The sequence below is a fragment of the Coloeus monedula genome, assembly GCF_965178545.1.
Source record: "Coloeus monedula genome assembly, chromosome: 1".
In the NCBI taxonomy this organism is placed as follows: Eukaryota; Metazoa; Chordata; class Aves; order Passeriformes; family Corvidae; genus Coloeus; species Coloeus monedula.
This window is the reverse complement of record NC_138781.1, coordinates 72,637,330-72,656,775: the sequence shown is the minus strand read 5'-3', so window position 1 is coordinate 72,656,775 and position 19,446 is coordinate 72,637,330. Positions and strand designations below refer to the sequence as shown.

Genomic DNA, 19,446 nt, shown 5'->3' with positions numbered 1-19,446 from the left:
AAGAATGATGCATTTCTTGGCTGAATAAAAAAGCAGTTAAATCTTTTCACACCTTTAACATCACACCAATAAATGTGAGTGGTGTGTTGTCCTGTTTAGAAAACCTGCCAACTATGCTTAGAAGATGTTATTTATCATTTTGATTAAACAATACCAAGCAGCAAAAGTGGGCTGTAGGATACAGCTGCTATTGAAATGTAAGATTTAAGGAAGCAGAAAACATTGATTGAAACCAGGATTAAATCTGTGGTGGTCTTAGATTGGTTGTTCGTGTTTGTTTTTTCCTAATTCCAGTGAATCCATTCTGCTGCTCCCATGCCTCTGAGTTTATTCATTCTTATTAAAGCACCTATCTGGTGCAGCAGGGAAGGGTATATCTGTAAAGAAGAATGGAACAAACTGCATCAGAAAGGATTTGTTCCCAAAATGTAATGAAAAAGAAACAAAACTGGATCTTGAATCTTTGGAAGCTGAAGATATGGTTGAAGAGGAGTAAAAAGATTATTGAACTGAACCAGAGAAAGCAGCTCTCACTAAATTGATTTGATTCATTCCCATTGTGTGTGTGTGTGTGTCCTGAGGATTTAAAAGGAGTAGGAAAGAAGGTGGGAACAAAATTGAGTTTAAAGTAAATTTGATTAGTGGCTAGATGAAGAGAAGGATAGAATGGGAAAAGCAAATTTAAAAAGCAGGTTGAGCAAGAGCGAGCTGAACTTTGTTCTAGCCCATTTGCAGTACCTGAATTGTACTTTCTCCTTTAAATTTGGCTTTCTATTTGGTGTGGTTTAGTTTTCTTATTCTCTGTCTGCAGTTGTTAGGTTATGGGATGTTTTTTTTCTGGTAACCAACACTAAAAAACCCCCACCAAACTCAATTCGAACTTACTTGAGAAAGCAAATGTGGAGTTAACTGCTCATCAAAGTGTAGGATGACTCATGAGTCAGGAGCCTCTTGGATTGAAAATGCCATCAATTACAGGGGGCTGGACCCGGGTATCCAAACAATAGAGGATGGAGCTGAGTGGTTTCCAGGTGCATTTCAGTTGCAGCTTTTAGTCTGAGCTGAATGGGGATTTTTTGAGGTTTCCCTTCTGACCCATCCCAAACTCCAGTTTCCTGCCCTGGACTGAGAGCTGCTGGTGAAGTCATGAGGCACTTCGGAGAGACGGTGAGTTTTCTATCAGCTGTGAGTACGGGGGGATAAAAAATTCCGAAGTCCTCCCTCTGAGATCAGAGGAACTCCAGTGCAACTCCTAAGGGGAGGGTCTGGGACACCATGAAAGGGGGGAGGGGGAACAGTGGGGCTGTGAAATACTTTAGTTGTCAGGAGACTTCCCTTACAGGAGAGCCAGAGAAATTGTGATGTGATATGGTGAAATGGCCTTCTTTAAGGCTTTGGCTTGATTTGCTGAATCGGTAGGAATATTGCAATAGTTAAAAATATATTTAATACTCCATGGGCTCAGTTATTAGGGGGGCACTTGATTGTGGGGAGGAAGAGAGGAAAAGAGAAGAGGGAAGATAAAACCAGACTGTAAGATATATTGGGCCAGTGGGACAAAATGTTCCAAAGGTATTTGCACAAGAACAGTTGTAATTGATCACCGAGTGGTGGTGTTTCTCAAGATTCATAAGAATTGTGAAATGACATCAAGGAGAAGTGAGAAATTGCAATTCCAGGGAAGATCTGTCTTCAGTGGGAACTATATCTGATGCCTGCAAAGGCCATCAAACCCAACAACAAGGTCTCTGAGCTGCACCCAGCTATCCTTTTTAAAGACCTTTTTCTCTGTTTTGGTTTCATCTTCTAGTTACTGTCAAAGTTCTTCGTTTCAAAGTAATACAAAAAAACTTTCTGATGCCTGTTAGCTGGCAGAAAACAAAAAATAATTAACCCAGTTATTCCCTGGAATTACTAGCTTTCCACTGATTAAAGTAATTAAAATGATTCTTCAGGAGCTGTAATATCCTTATAATTTATATAAGTGGCGGGAAAAAGTAATAGTGAAATTATGACTGCCTGTTTTAGTTATTGTTTATAATTTACCTGCAACATAACAGCTTACTGTAAGCATCTTTAGACCTTCATTCTGTTCCATCAGACCTAAATGGAACAGCTGAAACTAATGTTTTGTTGGTGTAAGTTAGCACAGGTGCCACAGAAAGCACTTTTCCTGCATCTGGCTGTTCTTTTTTGTCCCTCTGCATGGCAGAGATTTTGATCAATAGAGATGCAACATGATACTGGAAAAAAAGTTAAGTTTAAAATATTTTTTTGTTTATTGTGACATTTCAAAGCTGGATCTGTTTCCCCAGCTAGTCCATGGTGTAGCTAAAAATCCCCGTGCTAATGCTGGGGACGTAGTCTAAAGAGCACCAGCACCCATACCAAAAGGAAAGTTGTGTTAGATACCATTGTCTCAGTTATCCTGGTACTTTTAACATACTCTTATGGAAGTGTTAAGTGTGGGGGTTGTGTTTTAATTCAGAAGGCAAGGCTTTTGCCTTACCAAAGGTCTCTGGCCTTGGTATTCCAGGTATGTGATTGCCTGAATATCACCCTGCATTAGGGTATGATTAAATTCCATTGAGGGTGTTAAGTGCTGAGACTGAGTGGGACACCTCGCTGTTGTGGTCTGGGGTAATTGGATCTGTGGGGTGGCTTTTGCTCCTAAAAGTGTTGTGTTTTCATGGCCCTCTGATTTGCCTGTTAAGAAGCTAATTAACCTTCAAACATCAGGGTCCTCACTGAAAGCCTTTCTATGAAGAGCTAGCTAAAACTTAGAATTTTCAACATGGAATTTCTGACAAACATGATTCATTTTGGTTTGAAGGGTTTGGGAAGAACTATAGAGGTCAGTGGGGGCATCTTTCTTGGTGGAAGTCCGTTGCAATTCTCTTCTTAACAGTAGAAATTCTCATCTTTTTTGGGAATGTGGACGTTGAGCTGACTTTTGATCCTTCAACCTGCACTTTGCCTCTGTGGCTTATCACCTTCAGGGTGCTGTTGTTTAGGAACCTTAGTGTATTATTTACCCAAAAGAACTGAGAGCTTTGGCCAAGTTATTTCTCCCAGAATGTGCAGAGAGTTTTGTCTCTTTTGTGCTTCCTGGATGGGCAGGTGGGAGGCTTGCCTTCATAATGTGAGGAAATGCATCATTTTCTGAGGAAGGACTTGTGATTCTCTGAAGAGTGGGAGCTTTAGGAGCTCCAAAGAGAGGTCATCATGTCAACTTTTCTAGGAGAAGAAAGTTAAATTGGTTTTGAATTACATTGAGGCAGAGTGCATTAAGTTGCTTTAAGTATCATGTTGAGATGTTACAACTTGTATCACACAAAGAATGAAAAAATATCTTATGACTTTATTGATCAGAGAAAATAAAATTTGCTGAAGAATTGAAACTCCCCATTACAACATGGATTTAATGAAAACAACCCCACTGATAAGAAAATATTTCATTAGAAAAATTTCCAACAACAGTTAAACAGTTAAATTTTATATGTGGTTGTCTTTATGTTGCCTACACTTTATAAACTGCCTCTGTAACTCAGACTCTGAAGTGTCGCTGGTCTGAATGAAACAGAAAATACGGGCTACTTCTCCAGTTCAAGCACTTGTTTGATCTGCTCGTGGCCTTAGCTTTTCCATAAAGCTTCTTTACCCTGCTGTCAGTGAAGTGTTAATCCTTATCTTTATACTTCTTAAAAATGCCAAGTAGCTTTTGATATAAGAGATACTCTACTGGACTAGCCCAAAAATCCACCTAGGTACTAATGAACAGATAAAGAATAATAAGACAGCACAGCGTGACTCTTCCTTTGGCATACCCTTCTTGTCACTGGGAAACAGTAATTTAAGAACTTCCTGAGCTATGGTTTGCACTTAGTATTTACTAATCTGTAGTGGATCTTTAGATCCTGAGTTTGTCTAGTTGCTCCACTATGCAATGAGGCAATAAATTCTGCAACTTGGCTTTGTTATTAATACTTTTTCCCCCCCCCGCTAAGTATCTCCTGCTTTTTGTTGTTATGGGCAGTATAGGAAATATTTCCAGTTCACTTTCTTATTCATCATATCATACGCCTCTTAACTGAAGAGTCAGACTGTTTTGTTTTTCCTTCTTTGAGAACTGGTAGTTCTTGGTACTCAAGATCATCTGTTCTCAAAAAAAAGATGGAAAGACAAACTGCAGATGCGATGTGGATGGTATCTGAGTTTATATGCAGTTCTTGAGAAATTGAGGCAAACATCAAAAATTCCATTAATTGTGTTTTGGGGTTTTCCAGGTTGGAATAAGCTCTGATCCCCAGAGTTCAACATTTTAATATTTGTGATGAGTTGTTTGAACAAGAAGAATCCCATAGCAAGTGGGTAGTACAAAAAAAGATAGTGATTTAGGTTTCTTCGAGGGGAATATGGGGTAAGCTAAAATAAGAATAAGAGAGAAGCACACTCAGAAGAGCACTGATCCTCATAAAGATCTGTTTAGAGGCTTTGAGATCTCAAGCTTGTTTTGGCAGAGGATTCAGTTTTACACATAGGGTAGTGTAGCTCATCTTGCCAATCCTTGCAAGTGTCAGAAGTTTCAAAAGGAAGCCCATCAGAGTACCCTCTCTTCTAGGAACTTAGACTGTAAAGTTGTCTTGTCTGTCCAGTCCCACCCATATAAAACATAAGCATTTCCATCCCACAGACTTGTAAGGTTTAAATACCATCAGTAGAACCTTAATTTCAGCTGTCAGTTTAGCAAACTCTTGAAGGTTTTTGCTTTAATTCTGGATGTTATGACTTTCATTCTTCAGAACTAGCTCCAAACTCTTTGAAAGAGAGAATCACAGCACTTTAATGTGGAAAGCTGTGAAAGGTGCAAGAGAGAACCAACATAACTTATGCAGCAGTGATTTTGGGTGTAAGGAGGCAGATTAAAGTAGTAACTTTATGGCTGGCAGCAGAAGAAAGCTTAGACTGCTTCTAATACACACATTACTCAGCAAAAGGGCTGTTGCTCTCGTAATGTTAAGCTAAAAAAAAAAAAAAAGGGCAAAATAAATGTGCTTTAGCAGTCATTGGTCTCCGACAGTGTCTCTCTCTCATATCCTGTCATAGACTAGTGTATAGGAAAAAAAGCAGCCCACTATAAGTTCAGGTGCTGGTAGCAGGATGTCTCTAAGGCACATGCACACCAATGCATACAGAATCCTTTTGAGGAAATAAACCATTTTCCCCCAGATTTCTTTTTCAAAGTGACACTGGGTGTTTATGTATAGTGGAAACTGAAATGAAATTTCACATCCATCAGTAACTTCATTCTTTAGAATTAAAGCGTTGTCTGTTTCACTTCCCTTTTTCCTCCCTTCTGTGAGATGTCACAGACATATGGAACCGTCAGAAGAATAATGTCTTTGAGAAATTGGCATCTGGATTTGAAATTTTTAAAAAGCTCGTGTTAAATGCTTTTCTAGTTTGGAAGCAGTCATGCATTGTTTTTCTTTGTGAAACAGAACTCTGAATGAAGATTCCAATTTGGTCCTTGAATAATTATTTTTAAATGTGAGATGGCAAGTTAAAATGACATTGTGTCTATAGACCAAAAATAAAACCTTTTACTTAACCCTTATTGTGTTTATGGCAAAAAATAATGTAAGCTCCTTGCAAATTTTTGTTTATTTGTTTTCTGGATTGGAATGGTTTCATTTTTACTTATTCTCTGCTTTAGTTGTTAGAAAGCAAGGGTTCTTTAAACATGCAGTAGTCAAGGTAAGGAATACATAAAAGAAGAAATAAAGTCCTAATCCTTTGTTTTGACACCACACTGCACTTGATTAGTGTGAAAAGATTCATGTCATAAAACAAACAAAGACTTTGGGTAGAAAAGCTTTTGAAGGTGACTGACTTTTCATAACTCTGATATCCTCATGTAATTGAAGACATTTTAAAAACAAGGAGTAAAAGACAAATGTGCAGGCAGTAAATTGGAAGGTTTTAATTCATACACTTCCTGGTATTTTAAAAATGCAATTAATTAGTCTTTAAGAATTCTTCATTATGCTTTTAATTATATTTGATACTTCATGTATATAAACTCAGTATTCAGTCTTTAAAGAGATCTCCAAAATTATGCATTCCTTCAGGGAACTTCCTTACCTCTGGGGGGTTTTTTTTAGGTTAAGGCACCTGGGGTTGAATTTCTTTTGTGCTCATGACAAACCCATATAAACCATGCTGCTATGGAACTGCATCAGTTTTCACCATAATTCCACGTTTTTATTATTCCAGAAAAATTTATCACGTCTGGATCTCCACTTCCTTTTTCTCTGCTCAGTCTCACTTGCATCACATAAGGGGATGATTACACAATAAACCAGCTGAAAGCCAAAACAATTTGGATGTATTTAAGTTTAGGGAGATTCATTCACCAGTTTAATTTGTAACATTGCTACTTTTTGGAAAAGGAAGGAATCAGCTATGTTCTTCCCAGTAACAGCGCCAAGTTGTTCCAGATTCAACAGAATATGAAACAAAGATGTTTGTTGTCATGGATTATAATAATGAAAACTAGGAAGGTGGGGTTTTTTCAGACCTTGTCTGTTCAAGGGAAAAACCCTAAATAAATCATACGTTCTTCCAGAAATTATGTTCATACATTACTACCATGTCTTAAAAGTAAGAAAACTTAAGTGAAAAACACTTTTTTAAAGAAAAAAGTTGAAAGAGTTATTAAAGGATTTTAACTTTAACACTGTTATATTTCAGTTTTATTTCAGTTTATTTCAGTTAAAAAAAAATCTATTTCCCATTGACAGCATGACTAATATCACTCAATATTATGAAAAGCATAACTTTAAAATGAAAATCTGAATTTATCAGTGATATATGTAGAATCACAGAATGATTTTCTTTCAAAGGAACCTTAAAGATCATCTAGTTCCAGCCCCTCTGTCATGAGGGTTTCTTCCTTCCTTGCACTAGAACAGGCTGCTCAAAGCCCTATCCAGCCTGGTCATGAACACTTTCAGGGATGAGGCATCCACAACTTCTCTGGGCAACCTGTTTCATTGCCTCACCACCCTCACAGTAAAGAATTTCTTCTGTATATCTAACCTAAATTTCAGTTCTTTCAGTTTGTACCCATTACTCCTTGTCCTATCCCGACAGTTCCTGATGAAGAGTCCCTCTCGGGCTTCCCTGTAGGGCCTCTGGAGATAGTGGAAGGTTGCTACGAGATCTCCATGCAAGCTTCTCCTCTCCAGGCTGGACTCTCCTCAATCAAGATTTTAAAGGTTCTAGAAGGAAAGCTGTATGAAGAGTGGCTGAGGCCACTTGGTCTGTTTAGCCTGGAGAAGAGGAGACTGACGGGAGATCTCATCTACAGCTTCTTTACGAGGGGAACAGAAGGGGCAGACACTGATCTTGTCTCCGTGGTGCCCAGTGACAGGACTTGTGGGAATGGCCTGGAGTTTTCTCAGAGGAGGTTTAGTTTGCATATTACAAAAAGTTTTTTCACCCAGAGGATGGTTGGGCAGGAACAGGCTCCCCAAGGAAGTGGTCACAGTCCCAAGCCTGACAGAGTTCAAGAAGTGCACTGACAATGTTCTCAGGTACGTGGCGTGAGTCTTGGGGTTGGTGCTGTGCAGGGCCAGGAGCTGGAGTTGATGACTCTTCCAGCTGAGGATATTCTATGATTCTATTGTAAACTTCTCACCCTGTCCTCATAGGAGAGGTGCTCCAGTCCTCTCTGAACTTGCTCCAACGGTTCCATCTCCTTCTGCTGAGGGCCCCAGAACTGTACACAGTGTTCCAGGCGGGGTCTCATGGGAGCAGAGTAGAGTGGGAGAATCACTTTAGCCAGTGTCTTTGGATGCAGCCCAGGGTTCCACTGGCTTTCTGGGCTGTGAGTGCACGCTGCTGATTCATGTTCAGTTTTTTGTCAGCCACCCATCACCAAGTCCTTCTCCTCAGGGCTGTTCTCAAAACTTCTCTGCCCAGCCTTTGGGTGTGCCTGGGATTGCCCTGACCCACGTGTAGGACCTTGCACTTGGCTTTGTTGAACCTCGTGAGGTTTGCACAGTCCCACCTCTCCAGCCTGTCCAGTCCCCCTGGATGCCGTCCCTTCCGTCCATCCTGTCAACTGCAGCACACAGCTTGATGTCGTCAGTGAACCTGCTGAGGGTGCCCTTGATCCACTGTCCATGTCACTGACAAAGATACTGAACAGCACTGGCCCCAGGAATGACCCCTCAGGGACCCCACTTGTCACTGATCTTCAGGTGGACATCAAACCATTGACTGCAGCTCCTTGCATGCGGCCATCCTGCCAGTTCTTTATCCACTGAACGGTCTGTCCACATATCTGTATCTTGGTGACTGACTAGTAATTATAAAAATAGCAAGTAAAAAGCTGAATTTTTGGGTTTCTCAAGTAGCAAGGTGTGGAAGATGCTTATGAGCTACATGATAAAGTGCAGTAGTCTGAACACAGTTTACAGGAAATATCTTTACACATACGTTAGTGCTTTGGATTGCATCTAAATTTGTGCATTTCTTTTAAAGATTAAGTTCTGTTCTCTGTAACACTGCTGTAACAGTAACAATATGAATTAATTTAGTTTAATTTTTAGTAACTATAGAGATAAGATGAAATCCTGTACTGAGTATACTATGGTGCTAAAGTATTAAAAATGTTATCCAAAGTTATCACAGAAGACTTCTTACATACAAACATATTTTTTAAAGTAATGCTTTAAAATACATTCAGGTTAATCTCTAGCTATTTTGAATTTACAGATGGTACTGGGCATTGACAACTGACTAGATTAATTAGCAGCACCTGATAAAAGGGAAAGTATCTGTTTTAATGAAGATTCTGAATTCCAAATGTTTTTAAAATGTGACTGTTTCTCTAAACAGATGGACACTTGACAAGGTATTTGCAGGATAAATTCTTTGGATACACTGTAATTATGCAGTAATAATGCTAAGCTTAAAGACAAATGTACAGGAAAAAAAGGAACTCTCACCTGTCCTTCCAGCCAGATTTTAAAGAAAGCAAAACATTATTTTATATTTCAGTGTTACTGTAACTGGGTTATGATAAAAAATAACTATGATGCCATATTCTTGGAATTTGGAAACTTGCTTCTAAATAAATTATTTCTATTTTATGGAGGCAGAGATTACCAAGGTTAGAAGCTTGGAAGACCAACATGTTAGACCTTGGCTGAGCAAACCCTGAATTTGAGGACTTCTTTGTGCAAAGAAACTGGCTGGCATTACTTCTGTAGGAAAGAGGCTTTGTGAGGCAGTAGCTGTTTTCTGAAGGATAGCTCCCTGCTGGTCATACTGGCCTGTGATGACTGTTTCTCTGTGCAGGCAGCTGTAAATAATGCTTATATTGCACTATGAGGATAAAGTTATGTAAATTTCATGTTCTTTTTGTGATATTACTTTGGATATCAGGGGTTTTTTGATGGAGAAAGAGCAATCAGGCTAAGGTGTTATATATAAAAACCAGCTCTTAAGTAAAAAAGTGTTCATGATTACAGGGCATATTTAAACTGAGTTTAGATACGAAAAGTGGAGAGGAGGATAGATGCCAGTGCATTACGTGCTTAAGTCTTGATTTTCTATGCACATACATTAGTGAATTTGTCTGTTTCATAGACTAAGAGATGAGACAGTCGTTTATTCTCTATGCTGTAGAAATAACCTGAGATTTATCAGTGAAGCAACTAAGGCAAAAAGAAAAGTTTGGGTCTAAATTGAAATATTTTCTATATAATGAAACCTGTTTGTGAACAGTTGCTGAACCACAAAAAGCTGCATAGATTGAAGTGAGCATACTGATTTTTAATTTTTTTTAAAATAAAAAGTGTTATTTTGCAGAGTATTTTACAAATGACTTCAGTGTTGAATCTAGAGAAATGAGTAAGTGTTTAATACACCATTACAGTGTAGAGTTATGAGGAAAATAATCCTCAAGGCATATTTTGGAGAGCGAACTGTAATGTGTGATTAGGAAAAGCACTGCAAATAGCACCATCAGATTCACACAGGGACAGAGGGAAAGGAATAAAAAGCAACTGAAAGTGAAGGAGATAGCACGAGCGATGATTTTATTGTTTTCCAAAGAGCAAAAGAAGTAAGTCCAGCAGGTGGGTAAGGATACAGCAAAAGCCAATATCATATCCATATCTGGTGGAAAATACAGAAAAATATGTTCTTCCTCTTCAAAAAGCGTGTGATAATTTATTTACAGTATTTTTGTAGTTATAATAGAAAGTTGGCAGATTATTTTATATGACATCTGTGCAGAGGGAAAGACTGGAATGCAGACAGAGAAGGACATTTGTGCTTGTAGAAGGTAACTCGTGGTTCCTTTGCTCTTGAGGAAGGACTTCAGCAAGTTGTAGTGCTATGTCATTTCTACCTAAGTGGAGATTTCAGTTGTCCTTTTTTAGGAAAAGGCTCTGACTATTCACAGACTTTAAAGAGCAGTGGCCAAATCTGCTCTTTTAACAACCTGAACAACAAATAGTTCAGGTTGCTTTAATATCTGTGTTGTGACCTTAAAGCACAATTTTTAAGTGTTTTATCAAGAGTTCAATGGCTACTTCGTGCTACAGCCACTGTTGAGGTGATGCTTTCTGGAGTAAAAGAATGTTCAAGAAGAAGTGGTTTGAGTAAAAAAATCACCTTTTAAAATATTTTATTACCCAGTTCTGGAAACTGCATGTGTTTTTCCTTATCCTTCTTCATTCCAGATTACAGGAAATAGAAGATGCTTATGGAGAAGGTTTTTATATGTATATTGCTTCAGAAATTCATGTTAACCATGTGATAGAGAGGCTGCTGCTACCCAGCTTTTTTTTTTTAAAAAATCTGAATTATTGAAAGATGAGTTTAATTACCTCAACAAAAGCTGCTGTTAATGAAGCTGCCATTTTCCAAGCCTAAAACACTGCTTTTTCTGCTTTGTTCTCCTTGCCAAAGCATGAGGGATTTTGAAATGGGAGATGTTTTATTAACCAACATCAGAGTAATCAGATTAATACCTAGTGTCTGTTACTTTTAGTATGCATATTTGAACTGATGGTGGATAGGATCAGTAAGTAACAGAGCTTAAGACAGTGCATATTTTCAAAAGACAACAAAAACCAATCTTAGTCATCAGTCCCTTTGATTCAGGAGTTTTAATATCAGTGTAATGTGTTAGGTTGAGTAATTAGTGATCTGATGTTAGAATGTATGTAAGCATTAGATGCATTTCAGGAAAATGGTAATTATTGGGAATGTATCTTCATGCAAATTACACTAGCAGGAGGTATATGTGTGTTAAAACCAGTAGGCTAGTTTTATTTCTGATTGACATGTTTGAAGGATAAAGCTGAAAGCTACAAATACTGGTGAAACAAGAAAGTAATTTGAATACACACCTTATTGGAAAACTTGTACTGCTCATGTGCAATGTGCAGGCCTAGTAAAAAGCTAATTATGTGTGAAGATCATGAACTTACTGTGTGTACTCTGAGTCCTTTTTTGTTGTTGTTAGGAAGGTACACACTGGACGAACGTTGTAGAACCTGTTTTTACAAACAAACTTTAAAACCTTGAAAGTTGAAAGAATCTTTGCCAAGCAGAGTTACCAGCAATCACACAGCTTTATTTGTACTCCACAGCCTGGTGACAAAAACAAATGGGAGAGTATAGTCATGAAAGCTGCAGTGATATTAAGTAAGAAATGAGTTCAGGTTCAGACTAAATATGGAGAGATGGAGGGACTTGAGACCCAAACCAGAGAAGTACCTTTTTCTATCTGGAAAAAATAGTTCATCTACTAATAAATCTTTTAAAGAAACAGAATGTCAGAACTAAGAGGCAGCTATGCAAGCATTGAGGTTGATTAATTAGGGGATGTTTTCATATCACCAGCTTTTCTGGATCAAGTATTGAGAGAAGTTGTATTGCAGGCAGAGTGACCAGGGACACACATTCCTCTGGAACATGTTGGCATTGAGGTAAGGAATACAGAAGAAGCCAGCAAATAATGTTGTTCATAACTATGATCTAGAATTGCTTAGTGCCTTTGTATTTGAAAACAAAGATTCAGTCATGGTCGTGTATCCAGGAGCTTTATTTCTTATTAAAATAAGCTTTTGATGCAAGGGTGAGAGGAGCCAGGTAGGAGGCTCTGTGTTGTGCATTCTTGGATGGGATCATTCCAGGGAAAGCTTTTGCTGCTATATTTAGAAGTAGCATCCCGGAACCTCTCAGAGGAAAAAGGAAAAAGAGGCTGCTACTGAAAAAGATTCTAAGAGCTGAGGTCTGTGTCCCTTCTTTCTGAGGTTTGGTCAGGTCTACAGTAGATCTGATCTACAATAGCACTACAATATCTACAGTAAATATTTGTCACTGCTGCTTCTGCAAGCAGTAGGCTGCTAAAAAGCCTTGTTTGATGTCGGTAGATGAAATTGTTGTAGAATTAAGTGAAATTTGATAAAATGACTACAGCATACCAAGTTCACTCTTCAACTGTCCTATAATTTTCTTTTTTCTGCTCCTCTTTCTTGTTACAATTCCCATTTCTGAAGTTTGCTTAGCTGTAACAAAGTGTTCTCTAACGCTTAGAATGCAGTTTTGCTGGGACCTACTCTCTGCTTAAGACACTTGTTTTAGATAAAATGTTTTGAATCTTTATCAGTCATCTTTACTTGAGCACTGTTGAAGGTCCAGTTTCTCCCGCTTTGAAAGCAAGTCTGTAGTCCTGATGCTTAATATTGACAAATTCTTTATCTGCTACTCTGTATTATTCTAGCTGAAGGACAAAGTGACAATATTTCTGTTGGCCTTATCCTTTAAGTAAATAATTGTCAAGCTGTTGAAGCTGTGAGGTGGCTTTAGATTATTTCTACATTTTCCCAAATTATCATATCCAAAATATGGGGATCTTTGGGTGAGTTTTTCTTTTCACGTTGCCAGAGTTGCCAATAATAAGCATACATTTCGGTTTTCTGTATTTTTTAATTTAGCAAAACATCGGTAGCACCAAGGTTTGGACCGTCACTTTTTGTGACTGCAGTGGAGACATATAAGCAAGAGAATTTGGCAAGTGCAGACAGGATATTTACCTCTGGGAAAAAAATATTCAGAATTTGCCTCCTGACATGTAGCTTTTACAATGGAATTGAAGATGGGAAGAATTTCCTTTGGTGTTCTATACCTGGATGATGCTGAAATCTTCTAGTAACTAATAATGATAAAATTTTTAATAACTTAATAACGCAGTAATACTTATGTAATAGCTTTGACTGACAAAAATGTGTTTCCTAAATCCAGTGCTAGTGGGTTTTAACAGTTTTTCCTGATTAGGACCTTTTCTGTTTAAGATGATAAGCCTATTTGATGCTACTTGTTCTTATTTCAAAAGGAGGAAAACAGTGCATGTTTGGTAAGAATCCATTGTTGCAGGTGTTTGTTTATATTAAGTTTGTACAGATATTAACACCTTTGAATGGATTTTCATTCTGCTTTTGTGCAAAATAGAAAAGGTGTGTCTATCTTACCTCAGTGTAAATAGAAGGTTAGAACTGTTGCAAACAGGGAGTTGATAAAATGAGATTAAGATTTTCTAACTATTCTTGCAATAGCTAGGTGACTATAATGGGTAAAGCAGTTGATAAATTCTGCAGTAGCCTCTAACTTGCATCGCAACTGTTGCAATGATTTCTCTGTAAATTATATCTGGAAAAATCTGTGATACTGACAGTTTAGCATCAATCATTAGTGGTGACTTGTGAGGAGGTAAATCTCAGGCATACTGTTTATCCAGGGAGTTAATTCTCTAAAGCAAAGTCACTTTGTCACAGGTCCTCCCTCCACACCCATTTCCCTGATGTCCTGTATGAAAAAGGCTTCTTACAAATATCTGCTTTCTGCTTGTGATCTATGTTTTTTAATACATCATAAAGGAGTTGCACATACAGTGATTAGTTTGTTTAATGTAGGTACCAGGTATAAAACTTTCTGAAATGCTTTTTCAGGAGGTGGCTGTGCAACCAGGCATGGCATGCACCATAGCTGTGATTCCCTGGAATCACTGGCATTGATGAGAATGCAGTAATTAAACTCTTTTCTCTATTGTCTTTGCTAAGACCATGAAAGGATGTAAAAGTTGATGATAAATAGTGAGCTTGACTGGGACAATTGTGATTTTATAGGCAACTTGATTAGAAATTTATATAGAGGGTGAATTAAAATGTGAATTATAATCCGCAGGGCACTACACTATATTAATTGAATGTTGCGGATAGCCACAATGTTAGCTCTTGCATGACTTGTGTCCAGGAATCCTAAAGGAATGGACAGCCTTTGATTGAAATAGAGCTTGGGAAAAAGAGAAATCTTAATATTTGTTTTAGCACGGCTGTTTAATTTTTGAAAGGAGTGTTGAGCTATGCAGTTCTCTTTATTGTACTGCTAGCATGAAGGACCACAGGAAGTGTATTAGCCCCTTGTGGGACTCCTGCTCATAGACATGAATGTGTTCCAACCTCACTGCACACACTGCTTCCTCCAAAGGAGGTTGGAGTGACTGTGAATTGCAAAGTGATGATCCTGTATGAACTCATCCTGCTGGTCCCAATTGCGTGAAGACAGTGGAGTTGGTGAGCTCTATATTGGCAGGCCTTGTCCCAGATCAGGTATCATCCTTCATCCCAGAGCTGTCACAAAAGTAACTCAAAAGCTGTATCATCTGCTGTAGCTAATTTGACAGAAAGGCAATAATATTCCCACATCGGATCCACATTTATTTTGTACAGCTCTGGCTTCCAGAACAATGTATTTGTAATACAGCCCTCACCATGGCCAGTCCTGTACTGTACAGACACTCTGGTCAGTCATGCCATAAGGATGCAGCAGCTCAGTTTACAGCAATTCATCGACTGTTAATCCAATCAGTCTGTTCTGCTAATCAAATCAGTCAGCTCCGGGAGCATGTGGCGGCAGGCTGATGTGTGCACTTCCAGGCTTGCATGAACGGAGCAACGTGGAGCTTTGTACAGTGAAGATGAACTCGGGTTTATATGGTATCCTAGTGTCGTTTTTTAATTATGCTATTTAAACCTAAACCATACAATATTGGGTTTTGATATTCTTTTTGATACAGATTTTGATATTCTATCTGTATGTGTTAAGCTGGTTTTAAAATTTCCCTGCTGGTGCTAACTGCAGTGAGCAACTCTCTGACCTGGCCTTAAGTCATCCTATGGGAAATTATGTATTTTCTATAAAATGTCTACATTTAAGATTTTAGTGCACATTTTACAGACCTTCAGGTGTGTTTTGGGATCCTCATCAAATCTCTTTTTGAATAACTGTTTTCCCAAAACTACTTTAAGCAAAATGTGGCACTTAATGGTTTTTGTGTTGTATGCTGCTATTTATCAGTTGATTTTTTAATGTCAAATGCATTTATTTTATTTACAATAGAAAGTATTTGAATACTGTTTAGCGTTGACTTCTGCAGGATATTAATAAATGGAAGATACAATCACTTGTAAATGTTGCTGATTGCTTATGGGGGATCGTTTAGGTCCCATTTGTGTGTGAAACAGTTTCCAATTTAAGGAAGGGTGACTCTTCACTTGTAGTGCATACATGTGTGACATGTAAGAGTTGCATTTATTCTAGCTTTCTGTCTGACTTGGGCAATATCTGCAGTAGTAATTTGGCTCAAGTGGAGAAAATCAGTAGAGTGAAGCAGTTGGTGCTGTGACCCCCACCTCTACATATTGTGCTGCACAGCACTTTTATTTTGGACTAGATTTAGTGCAGCCTCTCAGGATCAAATATCAATGCCACTACATGTATTGAAACTGTTCAGAGGTGTTACTTGCTTGGATCCATGTGTCCCCTTATGGGTTGAAGCATGACAGATAACACCATTGCATTGGTACATTTCCATTTCCAGTTTATATTTCACCATAAAGAATCCACATGCTGTATACCAAAATTGGTCTGTGAACAAAACCATCCCACAATAAGCAGGAATAGTGCAGAGGAGAGGATTTGCTCCCAAATTGTACTAGTGCTCTGAACCAAAACAGTAATGTAAACAAAGCCTTCAGCTAACAGAACAAGGCCTTCTCCTATATTTTACAGACAACAGATAGAGTATGAAGTCAAATAGATTCTGTTCTGTAAACTTTAAATTAATTTAGCCTGACATGAATGTGAGGACAGAAAGGAATATGATGCGAATGCACAATGGATTTATTATAAAAAAGGCAATAGTCATTGAACATGTACATGCCCACATGTGTTTATTTTGGTCCTTCTGTTTTTTGTTGCCTTCCCACCCCCCGACAGCTGTACCTTTAATTTTATTGCTTCAAATATTCTGTTAAACTAAAGTGTGATCTTTTTAATATATATACATATGCAATGACAGAGAGTATGCTATATATTGAGTTTACAAATGTGCCCAAATTATAGTTCTTTAGATTGAGAATGTTCTTCTGAATTTTATGCTTACTTTTATTGACATGAACTAAAGATCTTTCATCAGGGATTAAGAATAAATGTCCTTTTCCTGACAATGAGGTTACTGGACCAGTCCAGCCCATATGTGTTTGTTGTCCTCTGCTGTAAGTTGCAGTCCTCTTAAATGTGTCAGAAAATACCGCATATGTGGCTGCTCTCCAAACCAGTTATTTCAGGATGCCTACGTTAACTCAGGTATTCTTAATATCTAAACCAGGTCACTTTGACAGAACTACATTAGGGAATAATTACAGAAGAAGTGCTGACAGGTGGGGAGGAGCTGTTGTCTCTGAGCACAGGACAGGGAGGAGGAGTTGCAGTGTTGCCATTTTCACCTGGTGCAGCTGTAGCCAGACAGAACTTCAGCCTGAAACCATATACTGTTCTTGTTTGTTTATTTGTTTGTTTGTTGGGGATTTTTTTGAGTGTAAGTCGTGTACAATTTGCTAATAAAAGCAATTAAAATCCTCAAGGAGGGAGAGCAAGCATGAACCAGTTTTACCACATTCATGGAAGGAAGGGAAATCGACCATTTTACAGATGGGAAATCTCAGGTATAGTTGTGGTAGGTGGGATTATAATTTGTGCATTTCATTGTTGGATTATACCTCTGAGCAGCTCATTGTTTTCCTGTCAGTTCTTCTGCTAGCTGAGTTTTTGAGTGTCATTGATCAGTGTCCCCCAGGTGGGGAAAGTGATAACATAGCATGCTAAAATAAACTGGGAAATGTTATTTTTCTGCCTCCTAGGTAGTTTGCCTGATAACTTTCCTCACACCTGTTATATATATTTTTTATGTTATTTTCTATTTTGTTGTGATTCTTCTACAACACTCGAAAACTAACCATTAATGGCAAATCCTGCAGTACAGAACCTTTTAATCTCTAAAAATAGGTACTACCCCATGGCACCAGGCATGGGGTACTGTAGAAATTGTAGTTGTCACAAAGTACTAGTCACCATTTCTAGTGTGATTATGGCAAAGGATGTAGTCTTGCTCCCAGTTCTGGATGAGAAACAGTTATATAGCTGTTATCATCAGCAAAAGTATTGAGGCAGAATATTCCTCACCAGTTCTTCAAGTGCTTCTAGGGGAGTCAGACTAGCCAAACGGAGTCAATCCAAAAAAAGAAGTTCCTCACTAAAGCTCTGAAGCTGCATGATAAATTGTGTATCACAGGTTAATTGCTATAATTTTTGTGTTGTAAATAAAAAATGTATTTAAGAAAAATTAAAGGGTTAGGAAAAAATTCCTTTTAATCAAAAAGAGTGATGTCAAAGTAGGCTTTGTTGCAGGCTTGGACAATACAGCTAAATATAACTGTTTTCTTTATGCAATTCTGCTTGCTCCATAAATCATTGGGTTAAGAATGGATTTTTGTGTCTCCTGTTCTAGAGTTCATCTGTTATCTCTGCAAGGTGTCTGGTTTTTTGGATGAGAGGGATGGCTTTCTACTTGAAAAGGGCATGTCCTTAATGGGTGGCCTTTCAGTATTGAAAGACAGTGGTAGAATTTTGTGCCCAGTAATTGGTGCTGGTCATTACAGAGATTTCTTACTAGAGAATAAAAATAGCTTGCTAGTAGTAGAGATCTTTCTCTGAGAATGGTGCTTTTAAAATCTATTTTAGAAGGTCAAGAGAGTCAGAGAATATAAGCAAGACTAGAAGTAACTGCTTTTTTGACAAGATAGGTAGTTTGATTCATGAGTTTTGTGCCTAGTTTTTAATTTAACATTTCTGACTTAATATTTGAAGGCCTTTTTAGTCAGTCTCTACTAAAAAAATTGAAGACATGTTTCTCCAAAGTGACTTTTTTCGACTCTTGGAGTTGCATTTTCTTTTAAGATGTCTTTAAATAGTTCCATGGAAAAACAAGTTTCATTTTTCTAGCTGCATGTTTTTTTAAGCCCAGTAATACTAGAAAGTTAAAGAATCGGAATAAAAATAGTTTTAATGTATTTAAATGTATTTTAGGATTTAAATAAAATTTGGACCGTTTATACTGCATGTCTCTCTGTAGAATGCATTGAACTGACTAACAAAGCAAAGGTGAAGATTGATTGTATTTTGTTTTTATTTTTGTGTTGTTGATTTGGTTGCCTTTTTTTAAGACCTATGCAGACAGAGCTCAGCAACAGGTGACAGAACAGCATAGTACAACACCTGCAGGATATCACATGCAGTTGTAGGGTATGTCCTTATATTGCTGTTGAGATTATAATAATAGTAATCATTTAACCTTACTGTTGAAAACCCGGGAGTACATTATGATAGCATGCCACGTGTTGAATTGAGATGCACTCTTAAGAGAATCTGTTGTCAGCAGTCATGTGATTTGGTAATGAATCATATACCATATATATACACCATTTATATGTGCACCATACGTACTTGTATTTTCCTCCCATCCTTCTAAGCTGTTCTGTAGACATTCCATTTGGTTGCCACTCCAGTAAATATCACTCTTTCTTCAGAGATTCTTCTAGGTAGGTGTGTTCTTGGCTTCTATGCATGGTCTTTGTTCATGAAGGGCTGGGAGTTAAATTAATAAATAATAGTCCCAAACCCCTGCTGCTTTTTTTTTTTTTTTTCTTTTTAATACCAAAAAGAAGAGAGAGATGAGTAAGGCAGCTGTATCAGTCCCATAACTGAAATGAAGTGGGATGGAGGATTTACCAAAAGAATCACTCTGGGTAGGAAAAATGAAATAAAAAGAGGAAATCCTAAGACTAGCCTTGCACTTATATCTCTTTTCCTGTGAAAGAATTCCCTTTCCACAGGATTAGCATGATTGGCATAAGTTTTGGTCTGAGGCATGAGCCTCTCTCCCTGCAGCTGCTGCTGTCTGCCCTGTCTGCTTTACCCCAGTGCCTGAATTCCTCCAGCCTATGGGTCCCACATGCAGTT

General features: G+C 38.0%; 1 protein-coding gene across 1 annotated transcript in view; it reads left to right on the top strand.

Annotated features, from left to right (window-relative positions):
- CDYL (chromodomain Y like) overlaps nucleotides 1-19,446 on the top strand; it is a 104,944-nt gene that overhangs the window by 26,743 nt on the left and 58,755 nt on the right. The window lies entirely within an intron of this gene.